This window comes from Delphinapterus leucas, chromosome 10, assembly GCF_059928025.1.
Source record: "Delphinapterus leucas isolate spDelLeu-1000000601 "Yukka" chromosome 10, BTC_Dleu_Yukka2, whole genome shotgun sequence".
NCBI classification, from domain to species: Eukaryota; Metazoa; Chordata; class Mammalia; order Artiodactyla; family Monodontidae; genus Delphinapterus; species Delphinapterus leucas.
In genome coordinates, this window is record NC_143138.1 from 12,827,143 (window position 1) to 12,845,778 (window position 18,636).

General features: G+C 41.8%; 1 protein-coding gene across 1 annotated transcript in view; it reads right to left on the reverse strand.

The window, feature by feature from the left end:
* Positions 1-18,636, reverse strand: part of LOC149748138 (uncharacterized) — a 145,719-nt gene that overhangs the window by 23,634 nt on the left and 103,449 nt on the right. The gene's annotated exons all lie outside the window — the stretch shown is intronic.

The following is an 18,636-nucleotide window of genomic DNA, read 5'->3' on the forward strand; positions in this document are numbered from 1 at the left end:
TCTATCCTTTAATCTGACTTCGTTCTAGAAAAGCTTCTCTCTGAAAATTCTATTTCAGGAATGTAAAATTTTTTTAATAAAAATATTCTTTATGCGTGATTTGTTTTTTACCCAGCCATCTTCCTGTTGGTTTTTAGTCTGCTAGTGTAGCGTGTATGTGGTATTTTAAAGAGTTACTATGCAGGGTACTTAGAAATTTCGTAGGAGCATTTAAACGGCAGAAAATGTTGCTAGCTTTCATTTCCACATATACTCTGACAGAGGGAAAGAGTTTTAATACATGTCTTTCTAGGCTTTTAGCTTTTTCTCAACTGTCTCAGGATGAAATTTTACTTTACTTGTTTAGTTATGGATATTTCTGAAACTTTACAAACAGATTCACTCATATTGTAAGAATTTTTCTGCAACCTGTTTTTTGCTTAATATCAGGTTGTCGAGATTTATTTGTATTGCTCTACCAAGTTTTAGATCATTTCATTTTCGCTGCTGCATGGTATTCTATTATTTGATTATATTATAATTTACTTATCCATTCTACTTTGATAAACATTTGGGTGGTTTGGATTTATTCTGTAAACCATTATTAGTATCAGAAAAGCTGTGATGGACAGCATACATGTTTTCTGGTACATGTATACAGAAGATTTCCTAGGGAAGAGATTTAAAAATGAAAACAGCCTAGTCATCGGGTATATATACTCATCTTTACTGGATAATGCTTAACTGTTTTCCTAAATGTTTGTACCAATTAACACTCCCACCAGAAGTAGATAAGCATGAAATGTCATTTTTCTAACTTAGACCAAAATATCCTCTTTGCCACAGGGGATTCCAGACCTCAAATAACTCCAGCGCCAGTTCCATCTATAGCCTCAGTCAATTCAAAACTGGTCTTTGAACAAATCCAGACTTAAAGAAATTTCAGTTCTGTTGAATTTCTGGCTAACGCATCACAATCAACTTTGCAAGCAAACAATATCCCCACAAGAACAGTAATAAATAATCACATATTGCTGGTGCCAGGGTGCAAAACGAAGATGTTTCAATTAACACAAACATGCTTACAAAAATATTTTGGGTATCTGAATTAATCTGAACCAAACTAAGCATAATCTAGATATTTGTCCCTAACCCTTTATTAAAGAAAGGTGCCTTTATTTCATGGCATTTTTATAACTAGACTTGCCAGACAAAAAACATGTGTGCCTTAAGGAAAAAAAGTATTGAATTTACTCTCTTCAAAAATATATCAGCTATGAATATACTAAAAGCCATAGAACTGTATACTTTTAAGGGATGAATTTATGGCATGTGAATTATATCTTAATAAAGCTGCTGCTAAACGTATATCAGCTAAGTGAAATAAGCCCGTCACAAAAGGACAAATACTGTATGATTCCACTTATATGAGGTACCTAGAGCAGTCAAATTCATAGAGACAGGAAGTAGAATGGTGGTTGTCAGGGGCTGCGGGAGGAGGGAATAGGGAGTTATTGTTTAAAGGGTACAGAGTTTCCGTTTTACAAAATGGAAAGAGTTCTGGAGATGGATGGTGGTGATGGTTACACAACACTGTGAACGTACTTTATGCCAATGAACTTTACATTCTAAAATGGTTAAGATCGGGCTCCCCTGGTGGTACAGTGGTTGAGAGTCCACCTGCCGATGCAGGGGGACATGGGTTCGTGCCCCGGTCTGGGAAGATCCCACATGACGCGGAGTGGCTGGGCCCGTGAGCCATGGCTGCTGAGCCTGCACATCTGGAGCCTGTGCTCCGCAACGGGAGAGGCCACAACAGTGAGAGGCCCGCATACCGCAAAAAAATAAATAAATAAAAATAAAATGGTTAAGATGGTAAATTTTATGTTGTGTGTATTTTACCATATATACATATATATATATATATATATATACACACATATCTCAGAAGTGAAGGTGGCTGTGTTTGTTTCAGTATCAGGTCATGTTCAAGCAAAGAGATGAGTTCTTTTTGCATAAAGTCACAGAGACTGTGCACCACAGATTGAGCACTGCATCACTTTTTAAATTTTCATACGCATACCAAATTCCAGTGCACAAATGTACAGCAGCATATACTGTGGGTGAGAAGAAGGTTTAAAAAAATCGAGTCTAAAGTTACTGCTCACATTACAACCTTGACACGACAACTTTGCAAAAACAAGGGCTTAAATTTAACAAAATATGCCACGATTCAGAAAATGCTACTACCATATGCCCGAGGGGACTGAGTCACGCCTGCAGTTTAACTCCTGAATTTTTTGACTTGACTTTCTGTATGTTTAAATTCTCATCACACTGCAGCTTCAACCTTTGTTTCTGCCACTGATCACATAATGCATCTCTTATTCTCTGACATAATCTCTACCATGCAATACTTGGTTTTGAACAGCACTGAGGTTCAGAGGACACTTTGAAAAATGTTAAACGATAAAAACTGTCAACGGTGACTGGAAATGGAAAAACAGCCTAGCCTTTTTTGATGCCATCTTTATGCCTAGAACAACCTTCCCACTCCCACTCCCACATCCATCAAGTGAGCTACATCTCTTCCTTCTTTCAAAGTTCACCTTAATTCACTTCTCTGGGAGTCTATAATGAAGACAGCTGTGATAACAGCAGAAGTGGAGAAGAGAGTCCTGTCTACCCCCAGGGGGCAAGGAATGAATGTTAATTTCTGTCCATAAATCTAAAAGAGCGTAAATTGCACAGATTACATTTTTTTTCCTCGAGATGATTTTTTAAATTAAATTTTTATTTTTTTTAATTGAAGTATCGTTGATTTACAATGTTTCAGGTGTATAGCAAAATGATTCAGTTATATATATATATTCAGTTATATATATATTATATATATAATATACTACATATATTCTTTTTCAGATTCTTTTCCATTATAGGTTATTACAGGATATTCGCTATAGTTCCCTGTGCTATACAGTAACTCCTTGTTTATCTCTTTTATACATAGTAGTGTGTATCTGTCAATCCCAAATTCCAAATTTATCCCTTACCCCACTTTCCCCCTTGGTAACCGTAGGTTTGTTTTCTATGTCTGTCAGTCTATCTTGCACAGATTATGTTTTTAATGTATGTCTGTGCAATAACTTGTATCCGTTTTTTCCATCTTTGCTCTAAGAATCTTCCATGGTCCCTGATGCAGGGATGACCAGCCACTCTCAAGGGGCTTGAGGAGTTACCATAGCCTACCTGTCAATTACAAGGCACTGAGTCACACAAACTGTGTGTGTGACTCACCGTGTTCCTGCTCAGAAGCCCACAATCTTTCTGGGGAGGCAAGGCACGTATCCCGTGCAGAAAGCTAGTAATAGTAGGCGATTTTTCAATTTACACACACTTATTCAGCAAATAGTTACTGAAGACCTACTAAATGCCACGCATTCCACCCAGACATTCAGGACAAAAATATGACTAAGACGTGGGCCCGGGAGAGAGACAGATGGGGTTCAGTGTAGAACCGTTTTATCATGGAGCCTTCAGAACACTACTAGGTGTAAAAATAGCAGATTTTCCCTCTCCAAAAAAAAAAAAAAAAAAAAAATGCACTGAACACACAGAAGTAATCCAGTTACTGAGTGAGCATTCTGGCCACGAAAACATATTTGGAATGAACACAGTGATACCTTCTGATGCTTTCCTCCTTAGAACCAGCGTCCCAGACACACGAATTCTCCAATACCCACTGAAAGGCAAATGACCAGCCGACCCTAATGCAAACTTGCCCCCATGGAATATTTGAAAGGAATCTGCCTTCCCTGACAGACCCTAGCCTCAAAAAAGGCCGGGAGAAAGTCCTGTGTGCACAATGCCTGTTGCAGAGTGAGTAATTAAAAACATTTATGACATTAGCATTTTAAATTCGCTGGCTGCATATTATGGTAAAATCGGCCTCTGAAAAGCCTGTTGAAATGGTCATTTAAAGACTGGGTGATGAATATAATCCATAATCAATCAATTATGAATTCAAGGAATGAATCAAGTCCATTTACAGATACTGTTATGGGCTGAACTGTGTTGTGCAACCCCCCTGCCCCCCAACCTTCCCGCCCCTCCCTGCCAATTTGCTAGGTTGAAGTCCTAACTCCCAGTTCCTCAGAATGGGACTGTATTTGGAGAGAGGGCCTTTAAAGAGATAATTAAGGTAAAGTAAGGTCACATGGGTGGGGTCCTAGTCCAATATAATTGGTGTCATTAGAGGAGATCAGAACACACAGACAGGGAGGGAAAACCATGGGAAGACACAGGGAGAAGATGGCCGTCTACAAGACAAGGAGAGAGGCCTCAGGAAAAAGAACGCTGCTGAAACCTTGATCTCAAACTTCCAGCCTCTAGAACTGTAAGAAAATAAATGTCTGTTGTTTAAGCCACCCAGTCTGTGGTACTTTGTTATGGCAGCCCTGGCAGACGATTAGAGATGCCGAGTACCTGCTAGGGACAGAGCTATTGCCCTGTAAACAGTCATTTTGGAAAGACAATGTGAAGTAGCAGAAAGAGAGTGCTAGGACAGGAACCAGGAGCCCATCTACACATTTCTGGTTCCAGTCTGAACTCTTGGTCAAGCCATTTTCCTTCTTCAGGTCTGTTTCCTCCTTTTAAGGTAGCAGTTGAGATCACACAAGCTCTAAGTTTCAGGTGACCTAGAACTGTATGAAGCCATGTGATGAACTCAAGGCAGCCTTCTAGGATATGACAGAAACCACAGGGAGGTGTGTCTGCTTTTCCTTCACGACATTCAGCCAGTACAGGAGGCTCTTCGATCACTTTCCATCTGCTTCTTGAACCACTGCATTAACATCACCCAACATCCAAGTACAAGATGCTCTCCCAGCAAATCTCCTATCACAAAAGGGACAGACACTGCCACTCAGCTCCACTGGACCACCCAGCATGTGGGGAAGATCAACTCGTGGAAGCAAGCTGAAGAGAGGTGAAGGAGAAACAAGAAAAGGCTGATGAATGGCTCCACACATAGGGTGATTTTAGCATATTCTAACCAGAAAAGAACTGATCATTCTGAGCAAAGATGTTAATGAGCCCTGCAAACAGAAATTACCACAACAGAACGATAGACATCTTAAATGATTTTTCTCCTCCAGCAATACTGGCACTAATGATCACAAAATCTTCAACAGCAGTACAAGTAAAGATAAAGACACAATCACACAACCTTGGTACAGCCTCAGTACAGGCACACACTGGACTGTCTGTTCAGCATCTGTTTTTCTGGAAATTGCCTAAACACACAGGTGGGAGCAGGCCTGTTCATACTATATGATTCAAACCCCAGATACACCGTGGGTTGTTGATTCTGGGTTTTGGTTTCTTTGTTTTGCTTTGTCTTCCAGTACCTAAGGCCCAGCTGCCCCACCCTTTGCTAAAGTCCATGAGACACCCTCATGTTCTTATCAAAATCCCTGTTTCTCTGAAGCTGCCTCTGATGAGGCAATAAAAAGAGTACTAATTAGTAAAGCCATATTTCAAAAACAGACAAGTAGGAAGGTTTTCTTTAAAATAAAAACCCAGTGTTTAAAAAATGTTTAACAATGTTGCCTGCTTAGAGCCTCTATAACCTCTAGCGGAAAAAGCGATTTTTTAAAATATCCTGACCATTTATTAGATATTATCAAGGTGAGGATGAGAATGTTTCCTGGGAGAGTGCCTTCCATGTTCCTGTCCGATAAGCCATGTCCATACTGACAGAATCACGGACCTAGACTGGGTCTTAGAACTCCTCTTACTGGGGCAACTTCCTTCCAACTATGGGCAAACGCCAGGTCTCGCTCACTCATTCATTCCTTCAGTAAGCATTTGGGCCCCTCTGTATTTTGTGACTCTCCTGCTGGGGGTCAGAGGCAAACAGGAGAAAACCACATATGCCCCAAGAGTTCTTCCCAAAGGAGGACACAAGCCATTCTGTCGTTAAGCGGAAGTTGTGAGGCCAATTTAAAGAATCAGTCTTATCACTTAACAATATATCTCACATACAGATAAAGAAATCCAAGGGCCTAAGTGAGTACAGGACAGTGTGGGCCAAATGTACACACAAACATACGCTGAAGTACTGTACAGGTTGACTCAGAGGGGATTTGTTAGAGAAAAGCTGATAGAAGCAATCACTTCAATGCATAAAGGTATAGAGAGCCTAGATCTCCAAGTACCATGCTGGGCAGAGCACTATATGCTCATCTGTAAATCTGCACCAGAGAAAACAAGCAAGGATCATACCTCCCAAGTTCTGACATTAAAATAATGCATTATTAAAAATGAGCTTCTTACGTAGAAAACTAACATTCCAAGAGTTTAGGAAATCAGAAACACTAGAATAGGAAGTAAGGAGATGATACTCGTCAGAAGATATTAAGAAGACAAGCCAATAAAAGGGATCTGTTCATAGAATGATTCTAAATACGAAACGGGCAGACTGATACTTAGAAGTATGGCTTTTAATAGAAATGACATTAGAGAGGTTTCATTATGTAAATGACAATTAATGGCAATGACTTATATGTCCGCCTGAAATGCCCCAAGCAGTCATCTGCATTTTTGCAGTACAGAAATGTCAAGGATTTCTCTCACTGAATCATGAGGGACCCTTTCATTGGTATACCATAGCTTTTATGATCTCAATGAAAAAGACCACCTGTGCCCTTAGTTGCTCTTAGATAATAATAATATATACTCTTAGATGATAATAATAATTAGGCACATTTACGTGCTGACTACTTTACATGTAGAAGTCCTATGAGGCATGATTATTATCCCAGGTTCATTGTTGAGAGAATGAAGTCGCTTGCCCCGGGTTCTCATGGTTATTAACAAATGGAGGCTGGATTTGAATTCTCGTCTCCCTCATGGACCCCAAGCCCATGCTTCTTTCCACTGCCCTGAACATCAAATGGTCCAAACTCTGGCGGTATCATGACCATAATGCTTCAGAAGGTACACAGTGCCTGTGTAGGTAGAGATGGGTCTGGGAAGATGGGTACATCTGGCAACCCCTGTGTGTAAATATTACTATCTGTTCCCATGCAGTGGCACCTACATTTGCCACCTGAGACCCCCGGATATCGGTGCCACACTCTGGCCAGCTCTTGAAATGCAAATGCAAAGTATTCAAATCACACCGGTGTCACAAGTTGAAATCCCAAATCAGTCCAAAGCTAAATCATCTGTCCTCCATCTACCCTGGAGGTCTCACTGGACATTCCATCAATCTCTGAAGTCAACTGGATTCCCTCCTCACCACTCCTCAGTCAGATTCTTGGTTTCATGATCCACATTTCTACAGGACTCTCCCTTCCTTAGTTCTCAATTATTAAAATCAGTGCTCTGAAATCCCAAGGTGATTGATTGTAAAACTCCCATCTCAGCCACACACCTTCATTAGAATGGTCAATCAATAACAGTTTTGTTTCAGCTACCTTTACTCATTTCCCCTATACATCCTTTGAGGAATTCTCCATCAAATAACTAAAACTTGACATCAGGAGGAAAGAAGAAGAGATGAAAACCTCTAATGCTTGAAAATAGAGTGTGAGTTTAACGTCAGACAGAGCTGGTTTCGAATCCTTGTTCTATATCTCACACAGTAGCTATTTATCTTTTTACTTAACCTTTGTCTTGTATCATCTGTAAAACAAAGGCAGCAAGTAACGCTCATCTCCTGGGGTGGTTTTGAGGCTTAAATAGGAGGTTATAGGTAATGCTCCTAGTGGGGTGCCCAGGAAAGGGTAAAGTTCCTTCCTTTTCTGCTTTCTTTGGTCGCCCAAGAGTGTACTTCCCCTAATCACTGTTCTTTCCTCAAGGCCTCCTCACATAAGCCCCAGCCCCTGGCCTGTGTCCCACAGGCTGGAGGCATCCCTCCTGGGGCAGTGGGGGAGGGACTGAGTCGGTCCTGTCACCCCATAAGGGTGGCCTGCAAAATTTGCTCCTCTGTGAATACTGCTACAGGCACACAGACAGCTGTTAACAGGATGCACGTGGCAACATGCCTGATAAATTAAGGCAGGAGGTAAATGCTAGGTTACACTATTATTTCCATGAGATTGGTGGGCAGGAGGAAAACACTGAGTCTTTGCTCTCCTGAATTTCTTCTGAACTGAATTCCTACCAGCAAGACTTTTGTCAATGACCCAGAACCACTTAAGCTTCCAGGGAACCAAGCAACAAAGCAGACCAAGACTAGATAATGAAGCCCGGGGCTGGGGAGGCAGTAAGAGTCCCGCACTCAGAGGTGTGCACAGCAGTGCTGCATTCACGGCGCTCCAAAAGGCGGGACACAAACACCAACCTCTACAGAAACCAGAAGATGTGAAATTGCTAGACAATCTGAAGGTTAAAGGAAAAGCATATTTTTTTTAAAGTGGAAAATAGATGAGAACTGTCAGTACATTAAGTACTCATTTTTAGAATCTTTTATTGATAGACGGTCATTTTGTTATAAAGAAACATTTAAAAAGAGGCATGGATAGCTAACTTGGCCACTTCGTAAGATTTTCTTGTTTGATAGATTTAGAGTTAAGGCACTGCCATAAATCTTTTCCAAACAAGGAAGATTATAAACAAAGTAATTAGTTAATTAATCAATTAGACAAACCAGCCATTGACAAGCCTGGGGAAATCCCTCCCAATGCTTTTTTTTTTTTCTCTTTTTCCAGTTTTGGAGGGAAAAACCTTGGAAACAAACATGACCTACTACACCTACAATTCCTCATTTTAATTTTTTTCCCCAAGCACCCGCAAATCCAGGTCACCCAAGTTTAAATCCCTGACCCAAAGCCTACCATCCGGAGCCCTCAAGGGGCTGCCACTGTGTTCTGTGTTTGCCAACAGATGCTGTGACACACCCCTCCCCGAGAGGCACCTGCCTCACTAGAGTGTGTAACGTGGCTGCCAGGGTGAGATGGACATGTCGGAAAAGGCAAATATCCCACGCTGTCTGGGGGGTTGGCGCGAGTACCCTGAGCAGCTTCAAGCGATTAGACCTAAGACTCGGAGCTAATTAATGGAAACTGAAGCAAAGATGGTGACAGCTCAAAGCCAGGGTGTGAAGCTCACGTCATCTGGTAGAGAGAACCCCAGGAGAAATCTCCTAAGGGTAGGACATTAATGCTTGCACTTTGCTTTACAGACTAACACATTTCGTTTAGAAACATGTCTTTACTCTCTGGAGAGACTTTATAAGGTGTTGACCTGCTACTAATTCCGGCAGTGCCTACACCACAGCTCACAAAATAACTCTTCACTCGTTGGATTCTGATCACCCAGCTGCCATCATAGGGAAGGCTGTCCTTCACTCTAACTAAACAAACCTATTTGTTGTCCAGCTTCTGTATGTCCAATCCTCACAAGCAATCATCTCCAGCTTGAAATGCCCCTTTGTCCTCCACTTCACACCATCATGACTCTTTCTTCCTATAAAACACAGTTTAAACCACCTTCTCCCTTAATCCCATCCAAGCGAACCCTGTGTAGTTCTGGCATCCACACAAACAATAGACTTAGCTCTTATTTCCCACTGACATAGATGTCTCTATAATGAAAATGTTAATCCAACTCATGACTAATGTGTAACTTTGGGCAAGTTACTTCTCCTTTCTGGGCCTCAGTTTCCTCATCTGTAGAAGGCAGATAACAAGAATCCCTATGCTGTGAGAATTAAACATGTATTTATTTATTTATTTTTTGCGGTACGCGGGCCTCTCACTGCTGTGGCCTCTCCCGTTGTGGAGCACAGGCTCCGGACACGCAGGCTCAGCGGCCATGGCTCATGGGCCCAGCCGCTCCGCGGCATGTGGGATCTTCCCGGATCGGGGCACAAACCCACGTCCCCTGCATCGGCAGGCAGACTCTCAACCACTGCACCACCAGGGAAGCCTTAAACATTTATTTTTAATGTGTGTGTGTGTGTGTGTGTACATGGACACACGCACTTAGGGCATGCAAAGAGCTTAGCACAGTATTCAGTATTCCCGTACGTGGTAAGTACTCAGAAAACGTCTACCGCTTTCAACAGCGTGACTATTATTACTGTTACTCTGTTACTTGTGCTTACAATTGTACTGGTCTCCACCACTTGATTACTAAACTCTTGAGAGAAGGAGCTATTCTTACACAGGGCCCTGAAACTAAGGATGTGACAGGAGTTCAGTAAGTGTTAACTGAATAAGTAGCAACTTGGCAAGGACTCAGGTATTTCAGACTCAACCTACACTGCTGATTACAAAAGCTCAATCATATGTGTGAGTTCAGGCAAAAGCAAATATAATTGTATCTGATTCTTTAAGCAGGAAAGTAGTAAGATAAATAAATACTTCTGAACCTGCAGAGAAATGAATTGTAAGAGGGCTTCAAAACAAGAAAGAAAATCTACTGTGGCCTATGAACATCTCCAGAAGCATCCTGAAGATATGACTGAAGAAAAGTCGAGAAGATAGCAAGGAAGCCAGCCCAGCACTGAGCACTAAGACAAACCTAAGCCTTCTGTGCTGGGGGAAGGGCAAGGAGCTCAGGCCATGCAAGGGAAATACGGTTCCTTGAAAGGTGTTTTCCAGGTGCAAGTTAGTTACCCCAGGTCTCAACTCTAACCTCAGGCAGTGCTCAGTTCACCCAGTAAAAGCCACCTGCCCACGGAGAGAGACATCCACCTGAATTTACACCGGGGGTATTTCCCACCTGTGTTCTAGACCACCACTAACTCCTGCCTTCCTTCCACCTGCTCCACTTCTGTTCTTACCATTTTCATTTCCCTTGTAAGTCAGATGTCTCTTAATCTTCAGATACAGAATGTCCCAGGCAAAGGGAACTTCCAAGGATTATCCAGGCTACTACTGCCCTCCTCTTAAAGAGGAGGAAACTGTTCCAGGGAGGTTAGTAATTTTCCAAAGGTCACACAAGTAGTGGCATTGCAGGAACTGAGACCTGGATTGTGTGACCAGTCCCCTCCTCCCAAAGCAATCTAGTTTCCAACTCTGCAGCATCCTGCCTGCTTGCTTCTCCCCCTTCCCAGCCCTTCACTGTGGCTGCTAAGTCATCAAGGTAAGTTTTGTTGTCAAGCAGGCCATTGGAACAGGCCTCCTTGCTTTGGGAGGACAAAATATACTTGGCTCTTTGTACCCTGCGGTCACTCTGCCCTGCATCACACGTAGCGACCTTCTGCCCACACCAACTGTCAGTCACCCTTCATAGTCTATGACCCCATATCTCCCTGAGATTCTTGACTAGTAAGAAAGTTAAATGGCTAATAAATAATATCACGATTCATTTAAAACCCTTTTTATAGACAGATACTTTATTCTTTTTTTAAAAAATGCGTATATTTTCTTGGAGTCTTTCTCTAAGTGCTAATTCAGCAGCCAATGTCATGCCTTGAATTCCAGGTGCATTAAAAAAATAATCTGAAGTAATCAGCTTTTACACCTAACAACAGACTGGGAACAATAAAAGAACTCTTTGGAAAAGGAAGAAGCTAATTTAGCACACTAGAAATGAACAGCTGCTTCTCAAATCATAGTTACCTGAAACAAGGAACTGCTCAGTAGGGAAAAGAATTTACCTTCAAGTAACCATGTCACGCTAGGATAAAATGTCTCACGAAATAGCCATTAAATTAGTTTCTCTTTAGGTGGCGTGGGGAACAAGAAAAAAAGCGATATAGTTCAATTTTACTAAAAACTCCTGAGAAACTCTGATACACTGTACATGCTCCAGGCAAATGGCAAGCCAGGGGGGACAGAGGTTCCCAGGAATATGTGAATCATAATTGTTAGTCATCAGTTTGGGGAAGTTAGGAAACAGTTCCTATCAGTTAAACATATCCTTATTTGCTAAGTGTCCAAGATATAAATTTCCTTGGAAACAACTGGTGAAGGTATGAAAGGCTATGCCCAGCCTCTTAATTTTCCTATTTTGTGGACTGGCAGATTCAGAGGAATTTCATATATTAGTATGAAGGAGAAATGAATATATTTAATTAATATACAGATAAGCACATTTACATATATTCCTAATCAGAGGTGGATCTAGTTTGCAGGGTCTGAAGCGTATAAAGTTAGGCAAGGGATGGAGGGGTGAATAGGGGGAGGAGTGGGTCTTTAAAAAAGAGTTCATAAAATTAGATACCAGGCCTTAGAAGGTGCCTGTACAAGTGAGAGGCTTTGAAGCTGAAGTAGCATTAGCTTCGAGACAACCGTGCCTGGTCCGTAAGACACTCGGCATATATGTGACCATCACAAGCGGGGAGACACTTGTAAATGGCCAAGCTCTACATAGTTCATTACAGTCCTCTTCAACATCAAGTGTATCATAAATACTTCTGCACACATTTTTGCTGAGTTCAGATGGCCACAGCAGAAATGTTTAAACAGTATGTTTTAGATGAGCTGTTAAAAGAATTCCAGTATGTGGCTTTACTACCGTGGCAGGAAAACCTATCATCCACAGTAATTGATTATGCAGTGAGGCCTATTCTCTGGAAACCCATCTAAAGGTTCCTGAGAGGGTATCTCAGATCAGTGTCACCATGTAACTAAACTCAGTGGTTACAATGAAATGTGGATGACAGGGGGAGGAACGGTGTCCCTGAAATCAACGAGCTTAGGTTTGGGCTCAGGCACGGCTGGTGAAAGGGCCATTTTACGACACACTCTGCCCTGCGCCAGGAACCCAGTGCAGGGAGAGCCCTCCAGTGCACCTTACTTACGGCCGGAGAAAATGAGAAGAGAGAAAAGTCTCTGAGCGCCTCAACTTGAAATCAATCCACAGAGCCCCTGCACCAGAAGAAAAGATGTACCCTGAAAGAAGATTGGAGAATCACAGGCCTCTGGGATTAGAGGCAAATGTCTACCTTAGGCCAGCAGAAAGTCATTACTGTTTCATTAACTTTCAGGAAGTAGATTAGCCCTTTCCGGGCTTTCTTTCTTAAGGCTCTCCGAGCTCCAGGGTGCCAGTGGAGTACCGCTTAGATCAGCAGCCGCGGCTAGAATAGAAATCTGAAAATAAACCAATCGCTCTGACACGTCAACTCACTACTTTTAATTGTGGCTCATTAAAGATGTAAATAGAAGATGAATTATGTTCATCTCTACTACAATTTCACTGCTGCAGTAAAATGACACTGCTTCTGCTTCTATGCAAAAAGGAATACTTCTGCTTTGCGTAATATCACCGCAAGTGGAGGGCTACGATTCACCAATTTTTCCAAGATCAGCCGTCACGTGTTTCTGCCTGTTGTTGGACAGAGGCAGGTAGACAGAATGAGTAGTTTAAAAATCGCCCAAAAGAAGAAGAAAAGGCAAGTCGGTCAAAAGACGGAATCTAAAACATTCTGAACTCTTGTTAGTAGGCATTACAGAAATGCAAGCCTGCTTGCAGAAATTCTGCAAAGGATTCAGGCCCAAGAGGGGCTAAAACCAAAGTGAGGAAGAATCTGTGCCAAAGAGGGAATGTGAAACTCACAGGAGTTTGATTTTTGTCTTAGATATGTTATTTTCTTCAGTTACTCATGAGAAAACCATTTTTTCCATATTTTCTATTTACCCATATTCTTATAGGATCTAGTTTCTGAAATTAGAATTATATCTTATTGATGATTATTGATACAATACAGTATTGAAAATACACACAAAAAGAATATGTGGAACACTGTGCTAAAAATCAAATTAAGGGTCAGACACAAAGGGACAAATATTGTATGATTTCTAGGTATAAGTGGTACCCAAAGTAGGCAAACTCACAGAGGCAGAAAGTAGAGTAGAGGTTACTAGGACCTGGGGAAAGGGAGGAACAGGGAGTTAGTGGTTCACAGGTACAGAGTTTCTGTTTGGGAAGATGAGAAAGCTCTGGAAATGGACAGTGGTGATAGTTGCATAATACTGTGAATGTACTTAATACCACTGACTCGTACACTTAGAATTGTTTAGGGCTTCCCTGGTGGCGCAGCGGTTGAGAATCCGCCTGCCGACGCAGGGGACGCGGGTTCGTGCCCCGGTCCGGGAAGATCCCACATGCTGTGGAGCGGCTGGGCCCGTGAGCCATGGCCGCTGAGCCTGCGCGTCCGGAGCCTGTGCTCCGCAACGGGAGAGGCCACAACAGTGAGAGGCCCGCATACCGCAAAAAAAAAAAATTGTTTTAAAGTGGCCAATTTTACGCTATATAAACTTACTGCAATTAAATATATACATATATATATATTTAAAAATAAAATTCAGGACACGTGCTGGATTGATGGCTGGGTCCCCAAGACAGAGTAGTGCCGGTTCATTGACTCTCCCAAGTGGATGAGAGTAGTACAGGCGAGGAAAGGGGTGAGACCAGTGTGGATGCTCACCAGGAAATAAATGTCCACTCCTGCAAAGGGGGTACAGCGGCAGCTGACCTTAAACCTCCAAACGTCGGCACCAGCATGGGTGCCAAATATTCAGAAGTCCTGATTTAAATGCGTTAAGCGGATGATCTGATATGTTGCAGGATCTTACTCAATTTCATAGAGCAGATAACCGCTCCAAAATTTGTCAAGTTAATAAATACAGATTTAGGTTGAATTTGCATAATATGTGCTTGTAGGTTCACTGGCCATTACCTTTGATAGTCGGAATTGAACTTTCCCTTTCACTAAATGTCACTCCAAATTCCAGGCAGCATTTGGAAGCAAACGCTGCTCTGGGCCAGTTGCTAAGTGTTTTTAGTATCATAAATTTGGTTTCAATCAAGTAGAAGAAGCAAAGCATTTAAGGCTCTTGCAGTGTGCTCACTCCTAAACTCTATTTTACTGTGAAGGACAAGTTCACTCTACACACCAACCCAACAGAGGACACCAGGCTCTTGCACAAGTGGCTAAATTGACGGGCTCCTAGAAATGACCACCTGCCAGCAGGGTCATTTAGAAGGATGCTGGTCCTGAGGACAGTTGAAAATAATTTCTTTCCCATCAACTCCAACAAAGTAGATTAGGTCCTTGCAGGGCTTTAGTTTCTCTGAAAGCAGCAGAGTGCTAACAAAGTGCCCTTTAAACCAGCGGAAGGGACAACCCTAGTGGAGACTGGAAATCAGAAGTGGCTCGACAGAGGGAGGGCGTGATGGCAGAGTACAGGCAAGGGGTGGGGGAGAGTCCAGGGTTCGAATCCTAGCTTTATTCCTATAAGCTGTGTGATACTCTTCAGCACCAATAACCTCACGCATTATAATGACATACAACTTGAATGGAAAAGTCATACTCATTGTCTTTAAATTTTCTGGTGAGGATCAGATGAGATGAAATAGGTAGAGACACAAAGAAATTGATTTATTAAGTATTCTTAAATTCGTTTTCTCTTTAAAAGGTAAAATGTACAAAATGTGTCCCCCAAGTTTTGTCGAGAAAGCTTTTAAAAGAGACTCCATCAGGGCTTCCCTGGTGGCGCAGTGGTTGAGAGTCCGCCTGCCGATGCAGGGGACACGGGTTCGTGCCCCGGTCCGGGAGGATCCCACATGCCACGGAGCGGCTGGGCCCGTGAGCCATAGCCACTGAGCCTGCGTGTCCGGAGCCTGTGCTCCACAACGGGAGAGACCACAACAGTAAGAGGCCCGCATACCGCAAAAAAATAAAAAATAAAAATAAATAAAAATTAAAAGAGACTCCACCAGTATTTACGGACTATCCACCAGGTTGAAGGTCTAGTGCTACTGCTCGTGGGGAACACGGGGATGTGTACGATGTGTCTTTAATTTCAGGGAACTTAAGAGTCAAACAGCAGATAAGTAAATCACTGCTAAGTCTGATCACGACCTTTTTCTGTTCCAAAACCTTCAATGGCTCTCCACCACTTAAGAAAAAATTCCAAACCTTAATATGAGATTAATTCAATTGTTCATCTGTAAAATGGGGATAACTATGTTGCAGTGAATTGCAATCAGAGCTAATTTATGTAAAGCACCAATCTCAGAAGCTGGTGTGAGATGGCTATTCAATCAGTAATTCACATTAATTATTATTATCCTCATCATTATTAAATCAATGTCTTTCCTCCCAAGCTCTCATTATTCCACCTCACACACCTTACACTGGACCAAACCAGTCCCCAGGGTTCCTCCGGCACACACAGCCCCTCCCTTCTCACCTCTGTCACTCTCCGTCCTGTCTGGAACGCCCCGCTCCCGCCTCTGCCATTTGGGACCCTAGCCTTGCTTCCAGATCTAGCCCAAAACCCCTCCACCAGGTCCTCCCCACCTCCAAAGAGACCAAGTCTCTCACTCCTCTGTGTTCCCACGGCATTTCCTCACCTTCCCTAACTGGGCTCACCCCCAGTTTCCCCTTCCCTAATTGAGCGTAAACTCATAAACTCAGTTTGAAGGAAGGTGAAGGCTGGAAACATTTTATTACAAACTGAGGAACCGTGTAAGTGAATACCATGAAAGAGGAACCGTGTAAGTGAATACCATGAAAGTGACATGATCATAACAGCTAACATTTTGTTACGGCTTTATGTGCATTAGCTCATTTTGTTCCCACAACTCTGAAAGATGCTGCTTTATTTTCCCTATTCCATGGACGGATAAACCAAGACCCAAAGAGGTTAAGTTACTTGCTGAACATTACACAGCTAGTAAGGGGCAGATGTGTATTCAAACCCAGGAAGTTTGCCTCTAGAACCTACGCTCTTACATTGCATGACACTGTTTCCCAACAGCCTTGTAACAATTTACCATGTAATTTTTAAAAATCTATGGGACTTCCCTGGCGGTCCAGTGGTTAAGACTCTGTGATTCAAATGCAGGGGGCGTGGGTTCGACCCCTGGTCAGGGACTAGGATCCCACAAGCTGCACAGTAAGGCCAGAAAAAGAAAGAAAAAACAGTCTATGCATACACTGTTAACTAATTTATGGAGTGTAAAATAAATATGAATTTGTGGGTAATACAGTTAAATGCTGTAAAAAAAAACAAATTTATGATGACCGTAATCAGTTCTTTCGGGGCTGGATTTTAAAACTTCAGATCCATCAAGATATCCTGTTCTGTAGATCCTTAAAGTCTCAGGAAGAGACTTCCTAACTGAGGCCACTATAGCTTACAGACACATCTGCTTGTGCTCACCAATGCTAAACAACCTCAGCAAACTACAGCCACAGTATCACCCCATGGACCCATAGACATGGTCTGCAGAGGGCAGTTCAACAGAAGCACCTACTACCCTGGGTAGCACCTGAAGCTGTAATGAAAACTGCAGTGGTCTACTGACTGCTGGAGTTTTTGTCACCAGGTGTTTAGGATGCTTTCGAGTACTGGCTCTCACAAAAGGGCAATTCGACAGTCGGTACCTCCTGGTAAATGAACTGCAGCAGTCACGGGGCATCGCTGCAGCCCCGTGGACGGTGCACCAGAGAATAACTAACAGTGAATGGCGAGTCTGCATGCATTCACGCAAGCCCTGGTCTATTACTGGACGCATCTTCTAGACAGCCGAAGGGCTGGGCTTTTACATGAATGCAATGCTCAGGACAGGAAAAGAAGAAAATTTGGCAAAGGTTCTTCACTGTGGCAAACAGACAAAGATCAACTAACATGAAAGGCTGAGAAGTGATGTGGTATATAACACATCTCGTCAGTGCTCAATGTTGTTGACTGACCAATTTCTTAATCTGGTCATCTAATGATGGCTCAACTTTTGGCATAATTTTATAGGCAAGAAAACTGAAAATTGGGTAAGAATATCATGCAAAAAACCTGCCAAACCTCAACCTTGCTGAATAATTCATTAGTTCTAATCATTTGTCTATAGATCCTCTTGCATTTTTATGCAATTATATCACCTATCACCTAACATTAATAGGAAAAATTATACACAATGTTATAAAATAATATACAAGTATTAAACAATCTTACCCTGACGACAAAATATTCTTTAAAAAGATGCATAACACGCCTCATACATTCATCCCCATCAAATCCCATTCTGAATTCCTTGCAAACAAGTGCAATGATGATTTTTAGTGGCATTTTTAACATGTGATACTAAAAAACCATCCTACTCCACCCTTTGAAAAGGAACTTTCAGGGATGCCAAATTAATTTAAGATGACTTTTCATTTTATTTAAGCCAAGATATTTTTTTCTCCTTTGATTTTTTAACCAAATAGAATTCTTAGAAATGAAAAAATAGTAACAAGTGTATTTCTAGAGTAGAATAGACTTTCGGAATTGAAAATGTTACATCAATCCTTTCCTGTTATCCAGTCTTGGCTTTTTAAAGTCCCTTAGGAAAAAAATACCACATATTCATATTATGTTGCCAGCACTGGATGTGTTATTTCTTTGGATTTCTGATTTGGCCGATATGATTTTTCATGACATAAAACAGTTAAAAAAGGCAATTTCTAGTAACTTCACAAATACGGCTACTGAGAAGCTGACGTGATCCTCCCTGACGTTAGAATTTTCAAACACCAAAGATCTACCCTAGCAGTTTAGCGAAAATGGTCTGATGCTGAATTCAATGACTTTTGTAAAAATTATTTAACCAAAAACATGTACTTTGTATAATTTTTACAAGTTAATTAGCACCGAGCTTATCTGAAAAATGTTACATCTCACCTGAAGGATTACTTGTATGCCTATAAATGAA